Here is a 21,862-nt window from a genome sequence, read left to right as displayed (position 1 = left end):
TCATCAACATTAGTTGTTCGCTCAGCTTCAAACTAGCCTCCAAAATCTCCTAAATCATCTTCCTGTTCAGAGGGTGTCTTCTCAAGATCAATCTTTTGACTTCTCACGAAGTGGGAATTGTCAGAGACGACAAAGTCAAGAGGAGCAGCATTAATGGGACTCGGATCAGATGTTCTTCTCTTCTTCCTTAGAGGTGTCTCATGAGTTTCCTCTTTCTCTTCTTCCTCAGGCACAACGGGCCTTTTTCATGCTGACTTGGCTTGCTGTTAAGCCCAAAATATACCTAAAATATCATTAATATTTATATCATTTTTATTATGAATTCGTGTTGTTTATATCTGTTTAGATTACTTTTACTTTCGAATATCTTTCTTTCTTGCAAGGTACTTGAATATTTGGTAAAATCCAAATAGGAAAGAAAAAGGATCTAAAACAGAAGAAAAACCCTACAAAAGGAGTCAAAGATGACGTAAATCGAAAGCGCCAAGTCGAGGACACGAACGAAAGTAAGAAGTAAGAAAACCTGCCGGGCCGCGACAGTGGATCCCAGACCCGCGGCCGCGACGCGCGTTGTATAACCATTTCTCCCCTTCGTCCGTCGCTCAGCTCAATGCTACGTCATTCACGGCCGCGGATTACTATCCTCGGTAAGTGCAGAAATTCACCAAGAGCATTTAACACATGCTGAAAATCCAAGAAACGCGTTCGTTCAAGTGGATAAAGACGTCCTTTCGCAACGGACACGACTCTTAACCAACGGATACATCACTTCAAACACAACCCTTCAACATCTATAAATAAAGAGTTGATGTTGAGAAAAAGTGGAATGAAATGCTATAATATAGATATAGAAATCAGAGCGTAGAACTTATGTCAAAGTTCTAAGTAAAAACATTTCGAGAGTTAGAAATTAGATTCTGTACAAAACAAGATGAGGTACACATATTGTTTATAGTTTAATTACAACTCAGTAGCGTTTAGACATTGTTCCAGTTTTAGTTTGCATCATGGTAGTGGCCGACCGAATCCCTATTACGAAGTTACAGCGAGAAGATTGAGTAAAGTGTTCGCCCCCGAGCCTGACAACCTCCTAGGAAACCCAAGGAAGCGGAACCGATCAAGCCCTTCACTTGCACGCCCTCGAAGAACTCGATGCTCCTTATTCTCTGTAAACTTGTATCAATTTATATTTCATCTAATAAAGTCCGTTCTATTCGACAAATCGTTATGCAGCACTTATGGTAACCAATCCAATATAAGTGAGGCTGGTGTTTTTCATTAATATGCACTTGAATTCAAAATCATTACAAGGAAACTTTGTTGAACACTTAGGCAAATTATCATCTCGAAAGAGTTTTAATTTGAGTAAGGGCAACTATCCCGAAAGGGTTTTGTCGCGTTCAAAGCCAATTAATTAGAGGTTCCGTCATTTATTTCATCATCATAATCGATACAAAGTTTAAGTTGTTTTCTTTGCTTAATGCAAATGAACAAATTCATTCATTTTTCTAATAAGTTCTAAATGTTCCTGTTTTGTAAAATTCATCCTTAAAATCAGATGATCTTTCTAACAATCGATTTATTCTAAATACATAATCTTATTCCAGCATTTTCAAATACTCAAAGTTCACAAATTCAATCAAATAAATTTCCTAAATTCAATTAATCCAATTTTCACTTTTCATTTACATTTAATAATAAATCCAACAAGTTCGAAATTAATAATTCAAAAATAAGTTTTTCGTTAAAAAAACGTATCCCTGTGGGATCGATACTTTTATTACTACAAGCGAAACCGTGCACTTGCGAAAATCGCTCAACAAGTTTTTGGCGCCGTTGCCGGGGATTCGCCAAAATTTTTGACAAATTTTTATTTTTTTTTTGTATTTTATTTTCGAATATAGGTTTATACATTATTTTTATACAATTTTTATATTTTATTTATTTTTCAGTTTATATAACACATTTTGTTTTCAATTTTGTTTTGAAGGTAGTTTGGCTCGTGTAACAATTTCAAGTTCATGCGCAGTTCGCGAAATTCGGGCACGCCACCAGATCCTTTTGATCCAGAAATTGAAAGAACACTTAAGAAAAACAAGAAAAACAACAAAAACAAAGACAAAACACCCTTAAAAACCAAAGTAGTCCGGCCAGAAATCATGGCCGATCCACCGACACTTATGGATTATGCTAGGCCAGGAATGGCCGGTGTAACTAATAGTGTAGTTAGACCCCGTATAAACGCAAATCAATTTGAAATTAAGCCTACTTTGCTTAATATGTTGCAAAACAACGTAACGTTTTACGGATTGCCTAACGAAAACCCTAATGCACATTTGACAAATTTCTTAGAAATTTGTGACACTTTTAAAATTACTGATGTAACAGCCGAAGCAATCAAACTTCGACTTTTTCCTTTCACTTTGAAGGATAAGGCAAAAATTTGGTTAACTTCTATGCCTGCTGCAACATTTGAAACTTGGGACCAATTAGCCCAAGCATTTTTACAAAAATATTTTCCCTTAGCAAAAACCGCAAGAGTCATCAAAGAGTTGACATCTTTTACACAAAATGATAATGAAACTCTTTATGAAGCTTGGGAACGTTTTAAAGAACTTCAACGTTTATGCCCACACCACCAATTGCCAGATGCACTTTTAATGCAGACATTCTATAATGGATTAAATCCTACGACTAGAGGTTCATTAGATGCTATGTCTGGAGGGTTATTTATGAAGAAGACGTCCGCCCAAGCAAGAGAACTTTTGGAGGAAATGGCAATCAACAGCAGTATGTGGCCCGCAGAGCGTGGACATATACCAACGATGAAACCATCATCCTCATGTACATCATCGGTTAAAGGTATAATGAATCTTGATCCTGTAGCAATGTTACAAGCCCAATTTTCTGCCTTATCGCACAAAATTGATAAATTTATGGCACCATGCGATCCTAATGATCCGATCCAGAGAGACATTGACTACGAAGGTATGAATGAGATAGAATAGGTAAATTTTGTCCAAGGACAAAACCAAACTACTAATCCTTATTCTAATACTTATAATCCTGGATGGAGAAATCATCCTAACTTTAACTGGAAAGATGGTAATAATAATAATAATGCAAATGCTAATCAATATCGTATAAATAATTATCAAAATCAAACAAGAGATACGATTAGCACTTTATCTTCAAAAATCGACAAATTTATAGATGCTATGAATGGAAAGGTAAGTAATCAAGACGATGGTTTTAAACGGATCGAAAATAAATTCGATCAGCTTATCAAAAACCAATCATCTAGCATCCATAATTTGGAGGTTCAAATTGGACAACTTGCTAAATCAATTCCATCCCGCAAAGAGGGAAGTCTTCCCAGCCAAACGGAGGAAAATCCGAAAGAGCATGTTAAGGCTATCACTCTTCGTTCGGGGAAAAACTACTTAGGTCCGGAAATGCCCGGAAATTCAACTTTACCTGGAAATGATTTACCAAAATCCAAAGAAGATACGTTAAAACAAAAAGATACGCCAGTTGACTCTAATCCAAAACCTTTTGTACCAAAGCCACCTTTTCCACACAGGGTCCGAAATAAGGACCATGATAAACAACTTTTATCATTTTTAGACAAACTTAAAAATTTGCATATAAATTTAACATTCATGGATGCAATTACGCAAATTCCTAATTATGGAAAATTCTTGAAAGATTTAATTTCAAAAAAGATTAGTTGGGAAGGAATTTCATCCATTTCACTTTCTGAAGATTGTAGTTCGATAGTATCAAGCAAATTACCTACTAAACTCAAAGATCCCGGATGCTTTACCATTCCGTGTACTTTGGGAAATATGGAATTCCCAAGTTGTCTTTGCGATTTAGGAGCTAGTATAAACTTGATGCCATTGTCTATTTTTGAGAAATTAGGATTAGAAGAAGACATCAAGCGTACCAATATGGTTTTGCAATTAGCGGATCAATCCACTAAAAGACCATATGGTATAATTGAAGACGTTTTGGTAAAAGTTGACAAATTTATTTTTCCTACTGATTTTGTTATCTTAGATTTTGCTTATGATGCTAATTGTTCGCTAATCTTTGGTAGACCATTCATGAACACGGGACGTGCTCTAGTTGATGTGTCGGAAGGAAAAGTAGTTTTACGAATAGGTGACGATAAGATCGAGTTCGATATGAATCAAGCGATGAAATATCCTATGGAGGATTTCGCTTGTATGAAGCTTGATTTAATTGAAGAATGTGTTAATGACATTGTTCAAAGAGAAGAAATAATAGAACCTATAATGGGTGAAGAATTAGAAGATAAGGACCCAGAGCCTTTGATTCGAGAAGATGGACCAGTTCCGCCTTCGGTCGTAATTCCACCTAAATTAGAACTTAAAGAATTACGAAACCATTTGAGATACAACAAAGAATATTGGACTATTAAGGAACTTAACTTCGATTTACAACAAGCAGGAAAACTTAAGTCCAGATGGACCGGACCGTATTTAGTCGTCAAAACATTCGACTATGGTTCTTTAGAACTTGAGGAAACTAACGACTATCGTTTTAAAGTTAATGGTAATCGATGTAAAATCTATTACGAAAATATCTCCGAAATAGGAACTAATTTCGTAACAAGATTTCCTGACATATAAATCATTTTATTTTTCTAATAGTTAGTTTTTATTTATTTTTATTTATTTTTTTATTTTATTTTGTTTTAGATTATATCATTTTATTAGAATTTCAGATATAGAAAAATATATTCGAGTCATGATTTTAATTAATTTTTTTGAATTTCATGAGAATTAGAAGAAATTCAGTGATTCTCAGTTGAGAATTTGAAATTCTCAGTTGAGAATTCACATATATAGAATTCTTAAGGAGGTAAGAAATTTCTGAACTTATAGAGAATTTAAAATTCTCAGTTGAGAATTTGGGTATAACTAGCAGCCAGGAAAATTTCTGGACTTGTAGAGGATTTCAGATTCTCAGTTGAGAATTCTGATTAAAAATTGAAAGGAAAATTTCTGAACTTACCGAGGATGAGGATTCTCGGTAGAGGATCAGAAATTTGGAGTTTTGACAACTGATTTCCGCAGGGAAATCAGCGTGTCGCGACCGCGGGTCAGAATCCTCGGTCGCGACACGGGGAAATTATGCCCAAATTAACCCTTTTTCCAGCAGATGCAACTCTTCAGAAACGAAAAATTGAGTTTTTTCATTTTTAAGAGGTTTGTTTCATGCCTTTTCATTTCAAAAACAACACCTCTTTTTATCCTAGGATTTTATAAATAGGTTATAGAGGTTCAGTTTTCTGTCACTTTCTTTTCATCTCTATCAGAACTATCTCTGATTTTCTTACCATTTCTGGACACTAAGTTCAGAACTTTTTTTCCAAACATCATGGCTTCCTCAAGCACTTCATCTAAGAAATTTATTGCTTCACGCAATAAACGTGTTGATATATCAGAGCGTTACGGATGTAACTTTCCCATCTTCAATCATGATGAGGGAAGGCGCTTCTTGAGGCTCCGATACACATTCTTTGTCGGAATGCTATACATGGATGACTTTCTTAACGATCAGTTGGGAATTAAAGATGATATGAGTCGCTACATGGAGCGATTAGGATGGACCAGATTTGTTGATATGAAGTTTCCTATAATTGGAGACTGGATATTAGAGTTCTTTTGTACAGTGCGTTTTGTTAACAAACGTCGGGTGCGTCTCAGTTTTCATCGGGATGGCAAAACTGTCACTTTTGGATATCCTGAATTGCATGCTTGGTTTGGTTTTCCCTTGAAGGATACTACCAAACGTCATCATGGAAGAGATATGACGTCCACTGATATTTGGCGAATGCTCACCGGTATCTGGCCTTTCCACCCAAAACTTGCCTATAATAAGTCTTTCTATTCCAACTCTATACTATATTTGCATAAGTTTCTGAGTCACAGCCTGTTCGGTCGCACGTTCAGTAGTGTCGTCCAAGAATCTGATCTTTATATCCTTGGCGATATATTTCAAGGCAACGTGGTTGATTCTTCAAAAATTCTGATGGAGGGTCTTGTTGCCGCATCTAGATCCAAGGCTAAGAAGGTTGGGTTCGGGAATATTATATGTGGAATAATACTAGGGACCAAGGGCAGTATTTCTGTTCCTTGGAGTGATGCTGAATCTTTCCCGATGCTAGACTATGAATTTTTAGAATTTGAAGGTCTAGTGAAGCGAGTTTTTCGATCAGGACCAAATTTTCTTTCTGCACCAGAACGTCAAGCCTTCGTGCAGTTGAAAATAGAACGATATAGAGCTAAGAAAATCCCGATTGACGGGGACGAATTTTTAGCATAGCTTGTGTTTTGTTTGTTTGTAAATATATGTTAATAAATAAAAATTTCTCTTTTGCATTATACTTTGTTTTTTATTGTATGGTTATATTTTAATTTCATAAATCTAGACCAATGAATCAATTAAATGCAAACTTAATCCATTCATTAACTAATTAATTGATTAATAATTAAATTTCAAGTTCCTAAAATAAGATTCATTTAACTTAAATTAATAAATGCACATAATGCTTCAATTAATTTTAGTTACAAACCTTTCATATTCATAATTTTAACATTTATTACTTAATGCATTTTTCATTTCAATTTTCCATTAATAAGGATAAACCTTTGGTTTTCCTTATCATTTAATGTTTTACATTAATGTTTTTAAGTACAGATCACATTTTAAAGGAGTACATGTTCCAAACTATCAAGAAATTACATGAATTGAAGTTATTATGCAGAATTGGGTGACCACCGTGTGATCCGCGGCCGAGAATTAGTAGATTCTCGGTAACTTCAGCAAATTTACTCCAAATTCAGACAAAAAATTTTGCTGCCCAACGCGATTCGCGGCCGCGAATTCTGGATTCTCGGTAACTTCAGAAATTTCTTCAAAAATTTCAGAGACAACATTGGTTTAAAAACGCGATCCGCGACCGCGGATACACATCCACGACCGCGACACGCGTATTTAAGGCACTCCAAGTCCGATTTTGGCCTATATTTTCCGCCTCTTCACATTTCAACCTATACCTATTCCTTTTCCTATTCTCCCTCTACCTAATTACTCTTCCTATTTCAACTCTACCTATTCCAATTCCTATTCCTACTCTAACTATTAATCTTCCTACTCAAACCCTATATATACCTATTACTTACACAAACCTTACATCACCTCCAATTTTAACCAATCCCCTACTCTTACCTCTTCCCAATACCTTACTTTTACTCTTCCCAATTTCATCATTACCCTTTTCAATCACCTACACCTTTCAACTTCAAGTCTCCACAACACCTCTACTTTATCTTCAACCTCAAGCTTTTTCTCTTTTCTTTCAAACTAAACCCTAAACACCATAACCATGCCTAGAGCAAAGCGTGTTGGACATAAGCCGGCTGTCACTGAGGCTAATCGTCTTAGGATTAGTTGCGGGGCTTATTTCGACATTCATTCTGAAGAAGAAGTTGGACGTTTCAAGCACTTTTCAAACGCCAATCGTAAGTTCGTGGATATGCCGTTTCTTGACTTCGATTCGGTAAGAAAGCTGAACTTCACTACACAAATTACTGCTTTTATTGACACTTTGGGATGGGAAACTTTTGCTTCTATGCGTTTTCCACAAATTCAAGAGTATGTGGTTGAATTTTTTGGTTACTTTGACGATGAACAAAAAGAGGACAGAAATTTCTTTTCGGAATAATGGTGTCACCTATACCATTGATTATGAGGCTATGGGTAACATGTTTGGTTTCCCTACTAGTGATTTTTATGATAAGCCTCGGGATTTTGATAATAACTCTTTTTGGCAAACTCTGTCTGACCAATATTCTTTTGACTCCAAAAACACTTCGAGCAAGTTAATTAAGGACAATTGTGTGTTCTTCTTTCATAAGTATTTGAGTTTTTCACTTTTTGGTCGTGTTGAGAGTTCGAAGATTCAAGTCCGGGATTTGTTTGTTTGGGATTGTTTGTTCAAGGGTTTAAAGGTTGATAGCATTGGAATGCTTTTTGACAATTTGTATCGTGCTTCGAGGGCTCACACCACTCAAGTCCCTCTCGGTAATTTAATCACCGCTATTGTTTTGGGGGCACGGGATGAATTGGCTACTTTTGATATGTCCACCTACCATGGATATGTTCCGGTTTTGGACATTGCGGCACTTGAGCGGGCTCATTTATTGGTTTCTACGGCTCCTCCTGTTTTTATTTCGTATACTATCCGTATTGCACATCTTCGTGGCACTATGGGTGGAGGTGCTTCTAGTTCTCATAATGTAGGTACCGAGGAAGAAGGAGCGGAGGACGGTGGAGAAGCTGCCCCACAAGCCCAAGCAACACCCGATAATGATCCGGTGGATTTAAGGAGAATTTTGAACCAAATCAATGCCAATAATCGACAAATGAATTTACGGATTGATGATTTGGTGGAGAACAACATGGTGATGAATGACAACCTCAATTCTTTGAGGCGTGCGCATCGTTCAACTCGGCATCGGATGCTTTCATTTTTCCGCCGCCGAAATGTGGAAACTTCACCAACACCTCCGGATTCCCCGCCACATGCTTAGGTTTTATCTTTTATTTTTATCTTATCTTATTTCAATTTCAGTTTCGTACATTTTTATTTTCTTATGTTTCGTACAATTTCAGTTTTAATTAATTTTCTGATGAATGTTTTTGCTATATCTTTCGTTTATTTCCGTTTGTTTTATCTTTAGTGTTTTATCTCCATTTTTGCACCAATGAGGACATGGTCCAATTTAAGTGTGGGAGGAGATATATACATATATCATTTTATGCAAACGAATGAATGAATGAATGTATGCAAATGAATGAATGAATGTATGCATCGCTTGTTTTTCAAAATACAAATGCAACGTCTATTGCAACACTTTTAAATATATTGCAACAAATGAAAAAATTAACATTTTTTATGAAATATCATTTTTACATTTATAAATATCATAAGTTAAAATTTTTATGATTATTTTTAGGTTATCATTATCGATAGAAATAAATATTTCTATACGGGTAATATTTTTCAAAATATTTTTCACAAATCTTCGACACGATTTTAAGTAAAATTGTCTCGAGCGAATGTATTTAAGTAAAAAAACAATTTCTTAATTTTCAATCTCTATTTCATATCATGAAATTCATGATACAATAAATCTTATTTTAAATTTTTATTAGGTTTATAGGCATTAAATTAAACTAACAATTTTTAGCTCGGTTTTGATTTTGTCTTACATTAACACCAATTGAAGTTTTTAAGGAAACTATAGCCATAATACATGTTGAATTTTCAGTCAATATATGATGAATGTGCTAATTTTCTTTTTCCCAATTCATATTAATTAATCAATAAATCGTATTCTTAACTTTTGGCCACGATTGAGACCAACCTTATCACAGTCGAGGTATGAAAGGGAAGAAATTAATAAGTAAAGCGTACTTTTGGCCACGGTTGCGACCACCCTTATCACAATCGAGGTATGGAAGGAACGTTTAAATAAGAAAAATTAAGCGTGTTTAAAGTTTAAAGTAACGATTGCGTCCACCCATGGCATGGTCGGTACCTCTTAAGCGAACACAAAATAATTGCATATAAAGTTACGATCGAGACCACCCTTATCACGGGCGTAACTAAGCAAATAAATTAAACTTAATACTCATATATAATAATTCAAGTTTGGGAAAGGAAATTTGGTGCTTTGAAATGCCTTGAGGTGAAAAACTCAATAACATGCGTGCTTACATCGTCCCGAATACTTCAATTTAAAAATTGAAATACAAGACGAATGATATATCGTATTTATACTAAGTTAGTTTGATATTTTGCGTATAAATTTGCCATGCGAAGTTAGTCTTTTCGGCTTAACTAATTTAAAAGGTAAACACAAAGATATATGTTTTATTTTTATAAAGAGATTAGTTAAGGAATAAATTCAGTGAAATTTTGCTCGGGACTAGCAAAAGATTAAGTGTGGAGATTTGTTACTCCCAAAATATACCTAAAATATCATTAATATTTATATCATTTTTATTACGAATTCGTGTTGTTTATATCTGTTTAGATTACTTTTACTTTCGAATATCTTTCTTTCTTGCAAGGTACTTGAATATTTGGTAAAATCCAAATAGGAACGAAAAAGGATCTAAAACAGAAGAAAAACCCTACAAAAGGAGTCAAAGACGACGTAAATCGAAAGCGCCAAGTCGAGGACACGAACGAAAGCAAGAAGTAAGAAAACCTGCCGGGCCGCGACAGTGGATCCCAGACCCGCGGCCGCGACGCGCGTTGTATAACCATTTCTCCCCTTCGTCCGTCGCTCAGCTCAATGCTACGTCATTCACGGCCGCGGATTACTATCCTCGGTAAGTGCAGAAATTCACCAAGAGCATTTAACACATGCTGAAAATCCAAGAAACGCGTTCGTTCAAGTGGATAAAGATGTCCTTTCACAACGGACACGACTCTTAACCAACAGATACATCACTTCAAACACAACCCTTCAACATCTATAAATAAAGAGTTGATGTTGAGAAAAAGTGGAATGAAATGCTATAATATAGATATAGAAATCAGAGCGTAGAACTTATGTCGAAGTTCTAAGTAAAAACATTTCGAGAGTTAGAAATTAGATTCTGTACAAAACAAGATGAGGTACACATATTGTTTATAGTTTAATTACAACTCAGTAGCGTTTAGACATTGTTCCAGTTTTAGTTTGCATCATGGTAGTGGCCGACCGAATCCCTATTACGAAGTTACAGCGAGAAGATTGAGTAAAGTGTTCGTCCCCGAGCCTGACAACCTCCTAGGAAACCCAAGGAAGCGGAACCGATCAAGCCCTTCACTTGCACGCCCTCGAAGAACTCGATGCTCCTTATTCTCTGTAAACTTGTATCAATTTATATTTCATCTAATAAAGTCCGTTCTATTCGACAAATCGTTATGCAGCACTTATGGTAACCAATCCAATATAAGTGAGGCTGGTGTTTTCATTAATATGCACTTGAATTCAAAATCATTACAAGGAAACTTTGTTGAACACTTAGGCAAATTATCATCTCGAAAGAGTTTTAATTTGAGTAAGGGCAACTATCCCGAAAGGGTTTTGTCGCGTTCAAAGCCAATTAATTAGAGGTTCCGTCATTTATTTCATCATCATAATCGATACAAAGTTTAAGTTGTTTTCTTTGCTTAATGCAAATGAACAAATTCATTCATTTTTCTAATAAGTTCTAAATGTTCCTGTTTTGTAAAATTCATCCTTAAAATCAGATGATCTTTCTAACAATCGATTTATTCTAAATACATAATCTTATTCCAGCATTTTCAAATACTCAAAGTTCACAAATTCAATCAAATAAATTTCCTAAATTCAATTAATCCAATTTTCACTTTTCATTTACATTTAATAATAAATCCAACAAGTTCGAAATTAATAATTCAAAAATAAGTTTTTCGTTAAAAAAACGTATCCCTGTGGGATCGATATTTTTATTACTACAAGCGAAACCGTGCACCTGCGGAAATCGCTCAACACTTGCTCAGCATCAGCTTTCTATACGCTTGTCACAAAACGAATTTTCTTTGGAACTGTGTTGACATCTTTCACGACTTGGTCAGCTTTTCGCTTTTTATCTTGCCTGGTGCGGTCAGTACAAGGTTGCTCCATAACCTTCTTTCCCTTCTTGGTAGGCATAGCTTGTGCTTCTTCAACCGCCGCTCCTTTTCCTTTCCTTGGTACAATTGGTTGGTCATAAGCCAAGTCGAATAGAATAGCCGCAGAAATCTCCGTACCCCAAACTTGAATTTCTTCTGCTAAGCTCACTTGGTGATCTTGAAGGATCTTTGTAATAAGGGACCCCAACCTGAGTGTCCCTGTGCTCCACTGAAATCCCCCGATAAGGAATACAAGCATGTTGAGTGGCTGGTAGGTTAGCATATGCCATATGAAGCACTGCTCGAAGTTAGATGCAGAGGATTGAGCATTGATCTTGGGATAGATGAAGTTGGTCAGAATATAGTGAGCCATCTTTTGATTTTGACCCATACACGTACTAGCTATTTCTCCCTTGTGATCCTTCGGTTTATAGAACTCCACGGGATAGTCAATTTTGGTGGAATCGTTTGTGGTTCTGAGTTTGGCTCCTTCGTTCTTTAGATTTAGCAGTGTAGCAAGATAAGGAGGGTTAACAAAGATCCTCTTCCCCTTGACCTTAGTGACCATGTAGTCACTGTCATTGTCAGTAGCTCGCAAGTTGGCATAGAATTCCCTTACTAACTCAGGGTAGGTGGCTTCACGGATAGAGAACAACCTAGTCCAGCCATTCTTAGAGATCCATTCGCAGAAGGGCTTTTCAGCTTCGACAAACCCTTTAGAGAACCAGCAGGAGCAATCAATTTTCCATCCCCTAACACTGCCAAAAACTGGAGAATAGGTTCTTTCTGGTTCTTTCTTTTCCTTCTTCTTCTTCCTTTTCAAAGAGGTTGCAAGGTCAGCTTGGGGGCTCTTGCTCGGAGTTTGGTCATGTTGACCTTGTCCTTGAGACTTGGTGGGAGTCTCGACATATTCCTGCTGAGCAGGAGATGGAGGGTTTTCATCGGAGTGATTGCCATCATAACCAGCTCCGGAGATGTTTTGGGAATCCGACATGATTTTTAGGGATTCTTTGAGAGTATTTGAAGATTGGGGATTTTAGATAGAAATAAATTTTCCAGAGATTTCAAAGTGTAAAGAGATGTAAATGGGAATTCATCCACTATTTATAGAGGGTCGAGTTGATCTGGAACGTTGGAGTAGCCGTTTTACCTCGAGATGATCAAACAACAATAATCTGGCTTTTATGACATGTTCGGCGCAGTTGTTTTCTAATTATTGCACTTGCATCATCCTAGGTGGCTATTGAATGCGTGCGTGCTATTTAATGTCCAAGTGAATGTTACTCGACATTTAGAATTCCAAACGTTTGAGATACTAAGTGCACGGTTTTACGTAGAAGAAATTTTCATACAAAGTAACTCAGCCTATAGTAATCACTTAGCATGTATGTCTAGTCAGCATAAAGTGATTTTATGATATTCATATTAGCTCAGTTTGAGTAAGTTACTTAGCATGCAATAACTACCCGGCATATAGTATAATCACTCAATTTTGATCAAGAATTTATTAAACAGGATTACACATACCGATAGCTTCCCTTAATATGCTGAATTGCTCATGAGCCAAAGGCTTAGTGAAGATATCTGCAAGCTGTTCATTTGTTGGTACGTAGGTCAGCTTGATCTCACCTTTGAGTACATGATCTCTGATGAAGTGATGCCTTATGCTGACATGCTTCATCCTGCTGTGTTGGATTAGATTCTTAGATAGGTCAATAGCGCTCTTGTTATCGCATTTGACTTCAATTGTTTCTGTTTTAACTCTGTAATCCTCAAGATGTTGCTTAATCCATAAGACTTGGGCCACACAGCTTCCACCAGCAATGTACTCAGCTTCAGTTGTAGACAGGGCAACTGATGACTGCTTCTTGCTGAACCAAGACACTAGACAGCTTCCAAGGAAATAACATCCTCCAGAAGTACTCTTACGCTCTAGCTTATCTCGTCCATAATCAGCATCAGTGTATCCAATGAGTGTGAAGTCATTTGAGTTTGGATACCACAAACCTGCATTAACTGAGCTCTGCAAATATCTAAAAATTCTTTTCACAGCTATAAGGTGTGATTCTCTGGAGTCAGCTTGATATCTAGCGCAATAGCATACTGAGTACTGAATATCAGGTCTACTAGTAGTAAGATAGAGTAGAGAGCCAATCATACCTCGATATAACTTGTTGTCTACTGACTTACCTTTCTCGTCAGCACAAAGGACAGTATTAGTACCCATTGGGGTTGATATGGGCTTACATTCTTCCATATCAAACTTCTTTAACATTTATTTGGCGTATTTAGACTGACTAATAAAGATGCCATTCTTCCCTTGCTTGATTTGAATTCTAAGGAAGAAGTTGAGTTCGCCCATCATAGATATCTCGAACTCAGTTTGCATCTGTTTGCTAAATTCTTTGCACATAGATTCGCCAGTAGCACCAAATATTATATCAACTACGTAAATTTGTGTCAGCAGGGTATTTTTACCCTTTTTCTTAATGAACAAGGTTGTGTCAGCTTTGCCTCTGATATAGTTCATGGTAAGCAGGAAATTGGTCAACCTCTCATACCAAGCACGAGGTGCTTGTTTCAGGCTGTACAGGGCCTTTTTGAGTTTATAAACGTGGTTTGGAAACTTTGGATCTTCAAACCCAGGAGGCTGACTAACATATACCTCTTCATTTATAAATCCATTAAGAAAAGCACTTTTGACATCCATTTGATATAGTTTGAAGTTCATGAAACTAGCATATGCACACAATATACGTATAGCCTCTAACCTAGCTACGGGTGCAAAGGTTTCACCATAGTCAATGCCCTCTTGCTGACTATAGCCTTGGACTACAAGTCGGGCTTTGTTTCTGACTACGTTGCCTTGCTCATCTAGTTTATTCCTAAAGACCCACTTAGTTCCTATGGTCTTTTGATTCCTAGGTTTTGGTACTAAATCCCATACCTCGTTTCTTTTGAACTGATCAAGCTCCTCTTGCATAGCATTGATCCAGTGTTCGTCATGCTCAGCATCAGTGAAACTCTTTGGCTCATGAACTGAGATGAATGCAACATTGCTGAGATACTTTCTAAGCTGATCTCTCGTCATCAGCTTGTTGTCATCCGCATCAAGAATGGACTTCTCCGAATGTCCTCTTGGAATTTTTAATTCTTTGGGTAATGTTGAGTTGTCTGGAATATGTGTTTCTACAATATCTGCAGGAGTAGATTGGTCAGCAAATGTAATTTTGATTTCGTGTTTACCTTTGGTCAGCCCTTGTACTGATGACTTAGAGGCTCCATTTTGATCAGCGGAAGCTGAGCTTGGTTCATCTTCAGCGGATTGAGTTGTCTTTCCTGCAGGGTCAGTTTCATCGAACTCAATATGGACAGACTCTTCTACAACTTGAGTTCGTTTATTATACACCCTATATGCTTTACTGTTAGTTGAGTACCCTAAAAAGATCACTTCGTCAGCTTTAGCATCAAATTTAGCAAGATTATCTTTTATGTTGAGTATAAAACATTTACACCCAAAGGCACGAAAGTAGCCAATGTTGGGCTTCCGTCCTTTCCAAAGTTCATAAGGAGTTTTCTTGAGTATAGGTCTAACTAAAACCCTATTCAATATATAACATGGTGTGTGGACAGCTTCACCCGATAAGTACTTTGGAAGTCTATTTTCACTCAGCATTGTCCTAGCAATTTCAACTATTGTTCTGTTATTCCTTTCAACAACCCCATTTTGTTGAGGCATCCTAGGAGCATAAAAGTTATAGTCAATGCCACTGAATTCACAGAATTCATCAAACTGTTGGTTTTTGAATTCTCCGCCATTATCACTTCTAATATGAGCTACTCTTAGGTCTTTTTCATTTTCAAGCTTTTTAATCAATGTTGTGAACATCTCAAATGTTTCATCCTTGCTACTCGGCAAGATGATCCAAGTATACTGAGAGAAATCGTCTACAATGACTAAGGAAAATTTCTTACCGCCCAAACTGAGTGGTTGGACAGGTCCGAAAAGGTCCAATTGTAGTAATTTCAATTGTCTCTTGGTTGAGACAATATTTTTACTTAGAAAAGACTTTTTCATTTGTTTACCTTGCTGACAAGCATTACATAATTGATCTTTTTCAAATTTCAATTTGGACAATCCCTCAACTAATTGCTTTCTAGCTAATTTGGCAAGGAGGTCCATGTTTACATGACCAAGTCTCCTATGCCATAGCCAGGAGTTATCCTCTTTGGATACTAAGCATATATTTTTAGAAAACTGTTTTTCTAAACTCAACATATATACATTGTCAACACGAGGGGCAGTTAAAATCAAATTATTTGTCTTTCCCTCGAGTATCTGACACTGAGTAACATCAAATATAACCTGTCTACCGTTGTCACACAGCTGAGCTACGCTCAATAGGTTATATTTGAGACCCTTAACTAAGGAGACTGACTCAATAGTGGGGTTACCTCCGATAGTATATAAACCTACTATCTTACCCTTTTTATTGCCTCCAAAGCTTACGTTTCCACCTCGTTTAAGCTCAAGTGTGATGAACTGAGTTTCATCACTAGTCATGTGCCTCGATCATGCGCTGTCTATATACCACAGTTTTAATTTCTCCACGCATCTCAGTCTCACCTGCATTTTAAATTACTCATCTTTAAGTACCCAATTCTTTTTGGGTCCTCGTTGGTTAGCATAAGCAGGTGCTATATCACGTTTTAATTTGTGATGACATACATTTATGGTGTGGCCTTGTTTACCGCAGAAGTCATAATAAGTTATCCTTTTGGGGTGACTTTGTTTTTGGTCAGCACCATTGTGCTGAGCATGCCAGCATACCTTGGTGGTATGACCTTTCTTTTCGCAGAAGTCACACTGGACAATCTGCTTATTATACCAACACACATCAATTGTGTGTCCTCTTTTCCCACAACAGTCACACTATGTGAACTGTCTATGCTGACCAGTACCTGAGTACTCAGCATGAGATTTATTTGAACCTTTCATTTGGTTCTGTAGATTTGTGACATCCTTTCTCAGTTTCTTTGAATCTGATTGGACTTCCAAGACAAACTTATGCATGATTTCCATATTGCTATGCAAAGTTGAGTTGTCTTGGAGAAGATATCGAAGGTCACTGAGTTTGACCTCTTCAATCTCATCACACCGTCTGCTGAGTGCCTTTATTTTCTTGTTAACTTTTTGGTCAGTGTATATAAATCACTCAGAGCGTTAACCATTTCATTTCTAAGCAAGAGTAAAGATGTTACCTCATTGGAGTGTTCCTCCTATTCAGATTCTTCTGAGAGGTCAGCTTGCTCAGATTGAGTGTGGTCAGCAGCATCATCGACCATGAAGCATATGTTTGCTGACTCGGTGGCATCAGCTTCAGATGATGTCGACTCATCGTTGTCACTCCATGTGGCCACCATTGCCTTGTTGCTTCCCTTCTTTTCTTTCTTTAAGTTGGGACAGCTTGACTTAATGTGCTCAGTTTGATGGCACTCGAAGCATGTGACAGGCTTGGAGCTGTCCTTTTGTATTTGTCACTGGACTCAGCTTTGTACCTATCACCTCTTTGATAGGGGTCAAAAACCCCTATATTTGGGTACGGTTTTAGGATGGGTTTTAGTGTTATTTAGTTAATAAGCGAGCAATTCTCGCATTTAAATGCTTTTGTGTGAGTTAGTTAGAAATTGGAAATGTTTTATTTACTTTTCGCTGTTTAGGCTCATTTTGTGACCAATTTAGGCAAATACGGCCAAATTGGCATGCATATAATAATTCCGTTATCTTTTGAAGCTAATTGATCCGTCAAAAGTCGCACTAAACGAAGCGTTTGCTCAAATAAGCGATTGGCAGGTCAATTTAGCCTTTGGACTAATGTTATCTGGAGTTCTATGCATGCGCAGGGATAAACTCGGGCGAAGAACACGTTGATTGGCGCCCGGTAAACACGCGGAGGCGTATCGGGCGAGACAGCTCGCCAAGCAGGCAATGCCTGCTCACGACTAGCAGCACATGCTCGTCGAGCAGCTCGCCCTGCTCGTCGAGCAGGCCTGCGGGAATTGGTCAAAAAGACCAATTCCGCCCCCACGACGCCACGATGGATTTTCGTATCTCCTTTTACCTTTCCTTGTTTGTACTCTTTGATATAGTCTATGCATCCTAGGCTAATTGTATCCTGTGACATTATCATTCATCTTTAATAATATTTTGGCTCTTATTTTGTTCTATGTTTAATTGTTTAATCTTTGTCTTACGCTTTATTCAATTGGTTTAACTCATTCAAAACCCCAAAATCGAGTAGGCACATATTGTGAGCTGAATCTAACCTAGTCAGAGCCTAGGAGATTGACGAGCTCTTAGTTGATTAAGCCCAAATTGCTGAGCCTTAGACCTAGTTTCGGCTTTAAAATGGAATCACGCACTAGGAACTTCAGGAGGGTAAGTAGTGTTAATCGCCTTGAATACAGGTGACTTAGATTAGGTTTTTAACCAATAGACCTAATAACCTAACTTCATTATTATCGTTCATACCATGTTCCTTCGGGTAATTGCATTAGTGAAAGATCAATTAGGAGTAGTTTAACTTAATTAGGCGTAGAATAACTTAGTTAGAACTAGTATAACTTAGCTAGGAGTAGCGTAATTCAACCTAGGAGTAGATTAACTTAAGAAAACAAACTCAAAACCCCCCTAAGCCTAGATAACACCTGAGACCAAGTAACTCGATACTTGTGGTAAATAAGTCCTGTGGATTCGATACCTGGACTTTCCAGATTTATTACTTGATAATGACGGGGTACACTTATCCTTTAGTGAGTCTTCTTCACCGAAGGCGCATCAAGTTTTTGGGGGCCTGCTCGCCGAGCAGGCAATGCCTGCTCACGACGAGCAGCGCCTGCTCGCCCTGCTCGGCGAGCAGGCCTACGGGAATTGTTCAAAAAGACCAATTCCGCCCTCACGGCGCCACGATGGACCCCACGACTTCCTACATGCATAAGGACACGAAATAGGTCAAGAAAAGGGGCCGAGCCGCGTCTATAAATATGATTTTTCCAATGTAAATTAGGCATCTTTCATTATTTGTAAATTATCTTAGCTTTCCCCTTGAATTTCCTCTCCATCTCCTCCATCTTCTTCGACCTCCATTGAAGCTCCTTCAAAGATGTTCTCGAGGAATATTCAAGGTCCGCCCTTGAGACCTAGGAAGCCGATTGCAGAGTAGACAGGTTCCTTGAAAGGGATTTTCGTATCTCCTTTTACCTTTCCTTGTTTGTACTCTTTGATACAGTCTATGAATCCTAGGCTAATTGTATCATGTGACATTATCATTCATCTTTAATAATATTTTGGCTCTTATTTTGTTCTATGTTTAATTGTTTAATCTTTGTCTTACGCTTTATTCAATTGGTTTAACTCATTCAAAAGCCCCAAAATCGAGTAGGCACATATTGTGAGCTGAATCTGACCTAGTCAGAGCCTAGGAGATTGACGAACTCTTAGTTGATTAAGCCCAAATTGCTGAGCCTTAGACCTAGTTTCGGCCTTACAAGGGAATCACGCACTAGGAACTTCAGAAGGGTAAGTAGTGTTAATCGCCTTGAATACAAGTGACTTAGATTAGGTTTTTAACCAATAGACCTAATAACCTAACTTCATTATTATCGTTCATACCATGTTCCTTCGGGTAATTGCATTAGTGAAAGATCAATTAGGAGTAGTTTAACTTAATTAGGAGTAGTTTAACTTAATTAGGCGTAGAATAACTTAGTTAGAACTAGTATAACTTAGCTAGGAGTAGCGTAATTCGACCTAGGAGTAGATTAACTTAAGAAAACAAACTCAAAACCCCCTTAAGCCTAGATAACACCCGAGACCAAGTAACTCGATACTTGTGGTAAATAAGTCCTGTGGATTCGATACCTGGACTTTCCAGATTTATTACTTGATAACGACGGGGTACACTTATCCCTTAGTGAGTCTTCTTCACCGAAGGCGCATCAAGTTTTTGGCGCCGTTGCCGGGGATTTATTTCTTCTGCAATATCGAACCAAAAGTCGATTTGTTAGTTTAGGCATTCATTATGAATACCTTTGTTTATATCATTTATACTTGTCAATAACAACTATACTTGTTTACACTTATACTTGTTCATACCATTGTTTATAACTTATACTTACATACACAAATACTTGTTGATATACTATTACTTCAATTCTGTAACATTACTTGTACTTATAAAATCGTTCTTCCAGTAATTATGGACAACAGAGCTTCAAATCCGTCCATGAACGATCTTAACACAAAAATGGATTTTCTTATGGCTTCATACAGCCGTGATAGCCAACCAAGGACACCATTTTGCGAGAGATGTGGCCAGAATCACCCCGGTGAGGTATGCCACGTCAACTACTACATACCTAGAGGTGAGAATGTAAGTTACTTGGGTAATCATCAAAGGTATAATTCTGAATCCCCAACTTACAACTATTACGATCAGGAGCATACACGATATCCACCGGTGCCCTACATGGCACCCATGGATACCCTTCCATACCCCCATTCTGACTCTGATTTCTATGGCAGGCAAATGGAACATTCAGAAGGATAATGACCCTCTTACGAGAGATATCCATCCGACTGGCAGCCAACGATGAGGCATGTAGGACCCTGAGCAACTAGCTTGCCGCAATCAGACAAGAAGAAAGGGAGTGCCAAGAGGCTTTCTTCTCACAAGCAGAGACGATTCAAGCCATCGCCCTGAGGAGCGGCAAGGAAGTGGACACACTCGTGGCACCTCCATCGCAAACACAACCGTCACCGCAGGTAAGTAGGGAACCAGAAGTGGTAAGCAACCCCGGTCCCGTATCTGAAACTCCAGCTCCTGAAATAGCTGTAGAAAAGTAGTTAGGCCTTATGCACCAAAACTGCCATTTCCTCAGAAACAGAAAAAGGCCAACTTAGATAAGAAATTCGCTCGGTTTTCGGAAATCCTTAGTAGATTAGAAATCAATATTCCATCAATGGAAGCACTAGAGGAAATGCCGAACTATGCAACATTTCTTAAAGACATGTTGTCGAAGAAGAAAAAGTTTGGGGAAAACGAGATAGTGGCCTTAATAGAGCAATGCTCGGCCATAATCACCCATAAATTGCCCCCCAAACTTAAAGATCAAGGGAGCTTTACCATCTCGTGTAGGATAGGCAACATGCACATAGATAGGGCATTATGCGATTTAGGAGCAAGTATTAATCTTATGCCTTTATCAATTTTCAGGAAATTGGGACTCGGAGAGCCTAAACCAACAAACATGACACTGCAGCTAGCGGATAGATCAATCGCACGGCCTAGAGGCATAGTTGAGGATGTATTGGTAAAGGTGGACAAACTGATCTTCCCGGTCGATCTTGTGGTCCTCGACATGGAAGAAGCTGATTCCGTCCCCATTCTTCTTGGGAGACCGTTCCTTGCAACCGGTAGGACACTGATAGACGTCCATAGAGGTAAATTGGTCCTAAGGGTGCAGGACAAAGAGGTAATATTTAACGTTTACGAGTCTATGAAATTTCCTCAAGAACGCTCTAAAAGTTGTAACTTTGTAGATGCACTAATAGATGAATGTATTGAGGAAGTAGACCTTAACATGAGAAATACCTCTTTAGAACTCGGTCTAGGTGGTGAGGAATGTGAAAACTCGAATGAACCATTTGAAGACCTTCCACCTGAAAATGTTATTGGGTCAAGGGTAGAAAAGAGGATCTTGATCGTGAGATCAAACCTAAACCCAAAACCTCGTTAGAGGAACCTCCAGAATTGGAGCTTAAGCCCTTGCCCAACAATCTGAAATATGTTTTTCTTCAACCTCCCACAGATTTACCCGTTATTATTTCTTCTTTGTTGACAGTTGAACAGGAAGAAAAATTGGTGGAGGTGCTGATGCAACATAAAGGGGCCTTTGGATGGTCAATCCACGACATCAAAGGCATCGACCCCAAAATCTGCACGCATAGGATTTTTCTTGAGGAAGAGATCAAGCCATCGGCCCAACCTCAATGACGGCTCAACCCTAATATGAAAGAGGTGGTAAAAGCCGAGGTTATAAAACTCCTCGACGCAGGTATCATCTTTCCGA

The 21,862-nt window shown here is 37.9% G+C and overlaps 1 non-coding gene across 1 annotated transcript; it reads right to left on the bottom strand.

The window, feature by feature from the left end:
• Positions 1 to 2,537: 2,537 nt before the first annotated feature.
• LOC136225024 (small nucleolar RNA R71) lies at positions 2,538 to 2,644 on the bottom strand. The gene has a single exon (XR_010686763.1). It is a non-coding gene; the product is annotated as a small nucleolar RNA R71 (small nucleolar RNA).
• Positions 2,645 to 21,862: the final 19,218 nt, after the last annotated feature.

Source organism: Euphorbia lathyris, chromosome 3, assembly GCF_963576675.1.
Source record: "Euphorbia lathyris chromosome 3, ddEupLath1.1, whole genome shotgun sequence".
Classification (NCBI taxonomy): Eukaryota; Viridiplantae; Streptophyta; class Magnoliopsida; order Malpighiales; family Euphorbiaceae; genus Euphorbia; species Euphorbia lathyris.
Note: the sequence above shows the minus strand (reverse complement) of the source record. Positions and strands in the feature narration are given on the sequence as shown.